We start from the raw sequence: 10,663 nt of genomic DNA on the forward strand, positions 1-10,663 counted from the left end.
CATTCTAGAAATTCTGGAAGAGCCTACCTTACTATAAAAGGGTTTTATTTTGTAAACTAATGTTTTATTCATCTCTTGGCATGCATGCCTTTAGTATTAAGTCTGAATACCTGAACCAAATTTTGAATAGGAAACCTATTCTTCTCCAGGAGGTGGCTGTGAGGAGCTCAATTTTACATTTTTATATAACATTACTTTGCTATAAAGAATACCTACACATCATTAATTTTTCAAAAGAAAATGGTATTATTTACTTAAGTATATAAGTATTTGTGCATCCTGGAACTAAAGATGGTTATGAGACACCTAAAGGTGCTGAGAGCTGAATGTAAACCCTCCATGAGAACAGCAAGTGCTCTTAGCCATTGAACCATCTCTCCGGCATCAGACATCTCATTTCTTTCCTGAGATACTTATGAGAGTGCATCTATAGCCTTCCCATGAACTGTTCCCCTGGTGTTCGGATCCCAACAACAAAATGATCTCTAATTATGATACACAGTGGCCACTCCTCTACCATGGCCCATAGACCCTGCAAGGTATCGATACTTCTTTCCCACAGGTCAGTGCAGGCATATTCAAGGGATGACCTATTTTTCCGAAAAGAAACAGCATGTAATTCAGGTTATAACCCAACAGCAGCTACATAGATAATAGATTAAGCTAAATCAGAATGAGTATCTGCATCATCCCTTCCCAGAGTAGAGTGTAATAAATGGGGTGACTGTGCTGCTGGGATGGAAATGGTGTCCCCACCCCGCCCCAGGGAATGCAGTACAGTACAGCCATCCCTTTCCGCTGTCAAGCTTGCTGTTAATTTTGTCTGCATTGCCAGCCAAGGGCAGGAAGACATAGGAAGATGAATTATTGATTTTCACTTGCCGTTGATTGGGGAGCAGGTTTGCAGCTTATTTCCAAGTAACTCTTTTCATCTTCCTGGTAATAAATACAAACATCCATTCAATCCGTTTATCCATTGTAGTTAACACCTTTGCGGTAAATTGTATTTTTAACCATTTCCTTGCCAGGCACAGTAAATGAAGGGCTACGCTTAAACAGATTCGTTGAACACATCAATGGTTAAAAATAGAAATTTAATTTTAAAAAGGAAAGTGGACCATAGATGGTGAGTACGGTGTGGGGAAAGATTTCATGTTTAAGTCCTGCAAGCTTGAAGATGTAAGGACCTTCCTAAGGATTTCTCTAGGAAATATAGCTAGCTATGATTGAGGGATGCGTTTCCTTGATCAAATTCAATTTTCCAATCGTCTGGCCTTGGTTTAATTATGCTAATTCTCTGGGCTTCTATAGTTTCCCCATGCTCTCAGCTCCTCACTAGGAAGCGATATCCCAGTGTTCCTGAGCCAAGCAGCACCGCCCTAAAAAGCTCTCTCCCTGAATGCCTTTGTTTGCTGTGTCTGTGCAGTGCTGAAGAGCTCTTATGCTTTCCCACATTTGGTAAGGAGACAATGCTTTCAAAGAGCGACTTGGGTAGCTGTTGACCACAAAGTAGACCCCTCGCTGCTTGGCAGCTGTTTGAAAATTTCTAGTCCAAAACTGCATGATGATTTGATTTTTCAGGATTTTTTTTTCTTTTTTAATGAGGATGGTGGCAGACTCACAACTTCAGAACAGTGTCCTGTCTAAAATTGGCACATTTTTGCCAGACATCTCATAATTCAAAAGCATGTCAGTATGGTCTTCATACAAAACGATACACTCTCTTTCCTATCCAGCTGAGAGGTAAGGCACACCAAATTGAACACATACATACAAAACTCCCATATCTGCTAAGTCATTTTGTTAAAGCATACATCCCAGGGGTCATACCTTTGCCTGAGGAAGTTTCTGGGTAGAAAGTCTAATTAGATTCAAACCATACTCATTAAAAATGAATTTTCTTAAAGTAAAAAAAAAAAAAAAAAAAAAAAAAAAAAAAAAACCCTCATGGAAAAAAGTAATTACATGTCAAATTCCCAATATTCCGTTGAAGGGGTGTATAAATCATTTATATGTTTCATATGGTGACAAAAGACAAAATTCTTCAAGATGTTAAAAGCAATTTTAGCTGCTTATCAGTATACAGGACAGATATGTACAAGTTACAAGGTCAAAAGCAAGAAAGTGAAGCAACAAAGTGGAGACAAAGTGTTGCATTTTGTAAGGTGGTCACAGTTAAGGCATGTTTGTGTGAGAAAGAAGGACAGGACTGTATCATTTTTACATAGCCTCGTGGAACAGTAAACTCCACAGAAGATACACAAAAGATCTTCAAAGGAAGGATCAAAGCCCATCACTGTAGAAAACGATGTAGTCCAAAGCTAGGCACGAGAGGATGAGGAGCAGAAGTATTCACTCAAACAAGCAGAAAGCAATGACTAAATCAGCAGTGGTAAGTTATCATCTACCAAAAACTTCTTTACATGCAAATGGATTCAATCTTTAAGCAAACAGGTGAATGAAATATATTAAGATGCAGTACCCAGTATGTTGCCTATAAGAGACATGTTAAGCCTCTAGACAGAAATGAAAACATGGAAACGATTTTCTAAACAAGTGGAAACAAACAAACAAAATGAATAAAGAATCTCAGGTTAAATAGACACTAGGCTAATATCAACACATGGAGACAAAGAAGAACATTCTATAATAAGAATGTTAACCTTTCATCAAGATGGAACTATTATAAATATATGTGTACCCAACACTGGAACACCTAATGTATGAAGCAAAAGAGAGATGGAGGATGGGGGCTGTGAGGGAAGAATAGCCCCTCACCATCCGGCTTCAATCAATGGACAGTTCACCCAGACAGAAAATCAACAAAAAGACCATTGACCTTAGCATATCCTTTAGAACAGAGGCCAAAAGACTCATGTGTACACCATTATCCCCCAGAGCTGTGTCTCTAGTTGCATATGTAACAGAGGATGGCCTAGTCAGCCATCAATGGGAGGAGAGGCCCTTGGTATTGCAAAGATCATATGCTCCAGTACAGGGGAATGCCAGGGCCAGGAAGTGGGAGCGGGTGGGTTGTGGAGCAGGGCGGGGGGGGGTATAGAGAGCTTTGGGGATAGCATTTGAAATGTAAATGAAGAAAATATTTAATAAAAAATGAAGGAAAAAAAAGGCAGCAGAACACGTAAACTTCTACTAAGCATACCGACCTCTTTACAGGACAGATGATGTGTAAGAACACAAACAAGTCACTACATTTAAACAAATTAAATTATCTGAGTAAAGTGACCAAGAAATCAGGAACATAACTTTAGAAAATCAGTAATTATATGGAAACAAACAGAAGAACCTGAACAGTAAGTTAGAGCGGGAAGTACAAGAGAGGACTAAGAAATATCTTAGACAGAATGAATATAAACTATGTTACAATGTCACATCTGGAGTGGTTTTGAGAGGGATGTTTCTGACAATAAACAACTCCATCCAAAATGAAAAATAACTTTCAAATAAACAACGCATCACTATAGTTCAAAAAACTAGAAAAAGGTAGAAAGCTAAGTTCAAAATTAGTAGAAAGACAGAAGTAGCAAAGAGTATGTCAAAAAGTAGAAAAATAAAGGTCAGGAAGACAATGAAAAAGGTCATTAAAACTAAGAATTTCATTTTGAAAAGGTAAACCAACAAAAATTTAGATATCATAACATTTTTTGAAAGACTCAAATAAAATCAAATATGAAAAGAAGCATTGCAATATACAGTAAAAATACAGAGGATGAGAGAAAATATTTTAAGTTCTTGCTAAATTTATAGCCTAGAAGAAACATACAAATGGGTACATAGACAGTCTATCATGAGCTATTAAGACTAAACCAAACATGAACAGATAGATAATGAGAGAAGAGACTGAGTCAGTTGTGTAAAACTTACTCCATCCAGAAAAGACAAGGATCAGATAATATCTGTGCTATGTAACCAATACTTAAAGAAGTAAGGCACACCCCTTTAACCTCTTCCAAAGAAGAGATGATGCTGATAAAGACACACATGAGGCTAATTTTGCCCTTATATAAAAGCTGAATAAGGACAATACAAGAATAGGTCAATATCCCAGCTGAACACATATGTTAATACACTGGCAGTAAAATACAGGCAAACCAAGCTCTACACATGAAGGGGATCATTTTCCATGGTCAAGTAGTTATTATCATTGACATTCAAAGATGGTTCAATACTTTTTTAAATCACATGAATAACACCAGTAATAATTTCTTATATAATTTGATTCCAAAGGCATATGACAAAAAAACCTCATCATATGTTCATGAGAAAAAGAAAAATATACGTTAGGTAAACTGAATATAGAAACAAAGTGGCAACAGAATTTGGCTACTGTTGGATCATGTTTAGTATCAGTTTCAAAGGTCTCATTGTTCTCATGTCTACTGAGCAAAGACAGGAAGTAAAACCATCTAAGCAGGCAGAGGAAGATTCTGAACCATGTGTTTGTAAGTGACATGGTTATATGTAGAAACCTCAACATCTTCAAAATTCCATAATGTTGGGGAATACAGTGCCTACATATAAAAGTCAGCTGTAGTTTTATGAATACATTCAGAGCAACCCATCCTTGAAAGATGTCAATAAAAAAATCCCACTCACACGGTTAACAGATACTTAGAAAAACTGAAGAACTATATTATATATTGATAGCAAATTTTTAATGAAATAAGTTTAAGACACAGAGAAATGAAAAATATGTCTCATGTTTAGGGATTAGAAGTGACACTAGGAATTCTAGTTGGAAGAGGCAAGTCTGGTCTCAAAATGGAGGGCCATGATCCAAAGGAACCAGAGCAGCTGAGGAAGATGTTTATTGGTGGTCTGAGCTTTGAAACCACAGGTGATAGCTTAGGAGAACATTCTGAGAAATGGGCACACTTATACACTATGTGGTGATGAGAGATCCCCAAACAAATTGTTTCAGAGGCTTTGGTTTTGTAACCTACTCTTGTGTTGAAGAGATGGATGTTGTAATGTGTGCTTGGCCACATGAGGTTGATGGGCATGTGGTGGAACCTAAGAGTACAGTTTCTAGAGAGGATTCTGTAAAGCCTGGTGCCCATTTAGTAGTGAAGAAAATTTTTGTTGGTGGTATTAGAAAAAAATATGGAAGAATATAATCTGAGAGGCTACTTTGAAAAGTATGGCAAGATTGAAACCATAGACTTTATGGAAGACAGGCAGAGTGGGGATCAGAGAGGATCTACTTTTGTAACCTTTGATGATCATGACAAAGTTGATAAAACTGTTGTTCAGAAATACCACACTATTAATGGGCATAATTGTAAAGTGAAAAGGGCCTTTTCTAAACAAGAGATGCAGTCTGCTGAGGTTGTGGAAGTGGATCTGGCAACTTTATGGGTCATGGAGGAAACTTTGGAGGTGGTGGGGGAAACTTTGGTGGAAGAGGAAGCTATGGTGGTAGAGGTGGTGGCAGCAGGGGTAGTTATGGATGTGGTGATGGTGGATGTAATGGATTAGGAGATAATGGTGGCAGCTATAGTGGTGGTCCTGGTTATAGTAGTAGGGGAGGTTATTGTGGTGGTGGGTGGTGGCAACCCATGGGAACCAGGGTGATGGATATGGTGGTGGAGGAGGGGGATATGATGGTTACAATGAAGGAGGAAATTTTGATGGAGGTAACTATGGTGGTGGTGAGAACTATAATGACTTTGGAAATTCTAGTGGACAGCAACAATCAAATTATGGACACATGAAGGGGGGCAGTTTTGGTGGAAGAAGCTCAGGCAGTCCCTATGGTGGTGGCTATGGGTCTGGAGGTGGATGTGGTGGGTATGGTAGCAGATGGTTTTAAAATAAAACAGAAACAGGTATAGTTCTTAGCAGGAGAGGGAGCAGGGAGTTGCCAGGAAAGCTGCAGGTTTCTTTGAGACAGTCGTCCCCAATGCATTAGCGGAACTGTAAAAATCTGCCACAGAAGGGACGGTGATCCATAGTCAGAAGAGTCACTGCAGCCCTGCTTGTTCAGGACTGTCAAAGCCACAGTTTACAAAAAGGGCAGCCTCTGATTAATGCAATGTAGTGTCAATTAGATGTACATTCCTGAGGTCTTTTATCTGTTGTAGCTTTNTCTTTTTCTTTTTCTTTTCATTACATCAGGTATATTGCCCTGTAAATTGTGGTAGTGGTACCAGGAATAAAAAATTAAGGAATTTTTAACTTTTAAATATTTGTGGAATTCAGGTTTTCTACATTTTAGTACAGAAACTTAAACAAAATTCACTTTTGAAGGTGTTTGCTTGTGAGTTGACAAGTAAAGAAGATCATTGTTAATTACTACTTTGTATGAAGTTTGCTAAACTTAACTGTAAAGAAACACCTACTGACTTGCAATTTAAGGGGAATCTATTCTCCCCATTTCCAAAACAATGATGGATGGGCGCTGACATGTGGAGAGAATAGATATTTGTATGTTTGCAATGTGTGTTTTAGATCATTAGAATTGGGTAATAAAAATAGCATATTTGTGAATTTAATAGCATTAGAATTACCTTCAGATGAAAAAGCTCTCAAAAGTTAAAAAAAAAATGTGACACTATGACATATCTAGACCATATAAAGCAACCTACAAACCCAATGCAAGTCTATTGTAATCTGAAAATAGTTTATCACAGAAATAAAAAATACTAATTTCTAAACTGTGTATGAAACTATAAAAGATCCTGAATCATCAAGACCATACAGAGCAAAAAAGAATAAAGCTAGAGGCAGTACACTGTGTTACTTTAAAAATCTGCTAAGAAGTGAGTGTCATCAAAGAGGACATAGCAGAGAAGAGGCCCACAACAGTATTTATGGTCAACTGAATTTCAACAAATACTCCAAGGTGCAGAATAGGAAAAAGAATGTCTCTTTGATAAATGATGTAGAAAAAAAAATACATCCATACAGGAGTCAAAATCAGGTCAGTGTCTCACATTATATGGAAATTTCAACACAACATGTATTAAAGGCTTTAAAGAAAACTTGAAATACTGTAGAAAACAGAAAAGTCTGTGTCATCAGTTGATGTAGTGGTGTTTTTTTTTTTTTTCCTTTCTGAATCCTCATCTCACACATAACAAAGCACACACAGGCAAATGAATTATATCATATGAAAAGCATCTATGCTATGCAGCCAAGGAGGAAACCACCAGAGAAGAGAGACATTTTATGGAAGGTGAAAATATTTTCAAACATTGCACCTGATAAGCAATCAACTCCCTCATTGGTTTCTTTTTTGTTTTGTTTTGTTTTCGGATTTTTTGTTTGTTTGTTTTTGTTTTTGTTTTTCTCTGTATAGCCCTGGCTGTCCTGGAACTCACTTTGTAGACCAGGCTGGCCTCGAACTCAGAAATCCGCTTGCCTCTGCCTCCCAAGTGCTGGCATTAAGGAGTGTGCCACCACCACCCGGCTTAACTCCCTCATTTGTAAGCAAGCCACTGATGTCCACAAGGAGCCCAAACAGCACAATAGCAATAAAACAAGCGAGAAACAGATGGAACTTAAATGGGTATCTCAAGAAATAGTTACAAATAGATAACAGGCATGTAAAAGCAAGAACAAAAATGATCAGAGAGGTGAAAATTGAACTCATGTTTACAAAGATGAGGGCTGGGATATGACTTAGTTGGTTATGTACTTACAATGTAAGGGTGGTGTTTGAATCCATGCACATAAATTCCTGATATAGTATAACAAACTGACAATCAATCTAGCCACTAGTGAGCTCCAAATCCAGGCAGAAAGTGATTGAAGAAGACACCTGATATCAAGCTCTTGGCTTCACACAGGCATGTATCCTGGTGACCACATGCAGGAATACACATCAAACACAAATGTGCAATAAGGATGTCATACAATACAGCTGTCTTACTACTGGTTGGATGCCCAGATAAAAGTTAAATAGTATATCAAAGAGATACCTGCATTGCTTTGTTCACTCCAGCACTGTCCACTACAACCAAGATATGGACAAAGCCTTAGCACTTTGTCAGTGTTTCAATGAACACAATCAGTATCGTTTACAGACATAGGACACATGTCTGTGTGTATGACTCTATATACTTAACTCCAAGGAAACCAAGAGACCCTGTCATTCATGATGCCATACCTTCCACTTGAACACATTATGCACATATGTTACATGAAATAAGTTGGATTTTCAGCAAGTCAAATGCTGTGTGAGTTCACTTACATGTTAATCCCATAGAACATCAAGGGAAATCAGTGAGCTACCAGCAAACATCCTGGAACAATTTACACAGGAAAAAGGCAGTATTGGTCAATAGCTACCATTTTAATGATGTACTAGGAATATGCTCAAGAAATCTACTCTCCAAAATAGTGATTATTGTTACTAAAGTGCATTATTTAAAATCACAAGGAATAGACTATTTTTAAATTTACTATGCAAAACAATGGAGATATGTGTTAGATTATATTATAAAATGTATAAGTTTTTAAACTTCCCATTGCCAAAAATTCTTGTAAATTGGGGTCTAGAAGAATGGCTCAATGATTCAGAGAACTTCTTGGTCTTGAAGATGACCCATTTCAGTTCCCAGCACCCACATGGTAGCCCACAACTATCCACAACATTAGATCTAAGGGTCCAATCCTCCCTTCTGTACACAGATGCTGTGCACAGACATACATGCAACAAATATTTGTCCATGTAAAACCAAATAGATATATCTTTTAAAATACATTCAATTTTGTCTATTTCAAGATGAATTAGTCAAAATGTAGCTTTTAAAATAGTTTCTGTTTTTCTTTCTAATTCGTTTAATTTTGAAGGACCTTAAAATATTGTCATTATTTTAGATAAAATAATTTCATGTAAAATATATATACTTTCTTATGCATACCCCTTTGTGTTTATATCTCTCTGGTCTGAAGAAAGAAATACAAAAACTAAAAGAAAAAAAATAAGTTCTAAGGTAAAACATTAGAACTAATAGCACTTTATCCTGATGAGTTCAAGGGCAGGCTGATTGAATTGAAAACTAGAATTTTCATGAAAGTCATTATTTTGCACACTTCAGAGTAGGCATGTGATTCTCCAGTGTCTAAACTCTGTCTAGTTCATTTGTCTTTTTCCATTTCACTCCTTAAGATAGAGCAGAGCTCGAACTCCTGGGAATTGGGAGGGGACTGGGCTGGAGAGCAAAAGAATATGTTTCATTCCGTCAGTATAGAACAAGACCGCTGAGTTTAGGAAAGGCAAATCGCTTATACTCAGCATCAAGGAAAGTGTCCTGAAGCTTCATGACAGACTGACTGCAAGGTTTCCATGGGAGTTAGTTAGCTGAAAGGGAAGAGAGAGAAAAACAAAAGGCAGGATGCTGGGCTGAAAAGAGATAGTAGGAACAACACTCATATCCTATACTGGATTGTAAGTTTATCAATGGTTTGACTTGGGCAGACATTGGTCATGTTTGAATGTCAGCTTCTTCATCTTGAATGTGAGGGTGACAATTTGCCACTGCTGAACAGAAAGAAACCCTGTGGCAAGTGACACTGGAATGATGAAGTAATAGGAGCCCCAAACTAACCAATATTAGTGTAACAGGCTGTGTATTGGAAAGTTATTGTAAAGCAACATAGCATATAAAGGCCTAGGACATGCAGGCGTGGGCCTATGTCGGTACCAAAGGAAAGCAGACATCCAAATCCAATCTCAACACCACTGATTCTCATGCTTATTTCCATGTTCACATAGGCCTCCTCCTTTCTGCCAAAGAACAGCAGCGTCACACTCCCAGGTGAGATGGTCCTACTCGCCAAAGAGTTTGCTTCTGCATTTTGTATCTTTGACTAGAACTTACTCAAAGACAGTTTGCCTTCTTCAATTGTTGTCACCAAAGTCTCAGGGTCCAGCTCAGAGTACCAGTAGCTGTGGCCAGAGAGTAAGGACTGTACCACACCCACACAATAGTCCTGTCAAGACTGGTGAGAGGTAGATTTTAGAAGGCGAATACAAGGTTCTAGATCATGGTTCTTTAAAATATTGATGAAGTATGGAAACTATTCAGCTACACACACAAAGCCTTCTACAAAATATCCTGTGGGGTAACTGAAGAGTTACTAATAATTCCATATCACATATGAAGAAACACATCATTCACACACACACACACACACACACACACACACACACACATTACAGAGCTAGTACAATGAGAAGCTAGAAAGTCAAGTAGGCTTGCTGCTTAGAGTTTGAGTTATTGATTCTTACCAGCATTGGAGTTGGTTAATTTTTTTTCAGTAGACTTCTCTGGATGCCAAAATCCTAAACCCCAGAGAGGTGAGTAGGACCCATCCTTGTCTCCCTATAGAGTTTAGGGCAGACAAAAGTTGCAAGCAATTCTGCCTTGAACTTGAATTCTGGCTTCATGAGCCAGAGCTAAACTCAAAGACAGGGATTCTTTAGATGTTGCAGGTCACAAACCTTTGATGTAATTCTATTTCCTACATCTATATTATCCTCTTTTCCCCCTACAGAGTATAAAACATCACACCTTTCATGTTTAAAAAGTGAGTTTCACAAGTGCGTGCTGTTTTTTTTGTTTTTTTTTTTTCATAACCCTCGGTGGTCATTCCACCTAAGCATGTCGATCTCAGATGAAATGAAAGAGAATCA

General features: G+C 37.8%; 1 pseudogene; it reads left to right on the forward strand.

Annotated features, from left to right (window-relative positions):
* Positions 1-4,782: 4,782 nt before the first annotated feature.
* LOC110297300 lies at positions 4,783-5,833 on the forward strand (annotated as a pseudogene).
* The last annotated feature ends 4,830 nt before the right edge of the window (positions 5,834-10,663 follow it).

This window comes from Mus caroli, chromosome 7 (assembly GCF_900094665.2).
Source record: "Mus caroli chromosome 7, CAROLI_EIJ_v1.1, whole genome shotgun sequence".
Taxonomy (NCBI): Eukaryota; Metazoa; Chordata; class Mammalia; order Rodentia; family Muridae; genus Mus; species Mus caroli.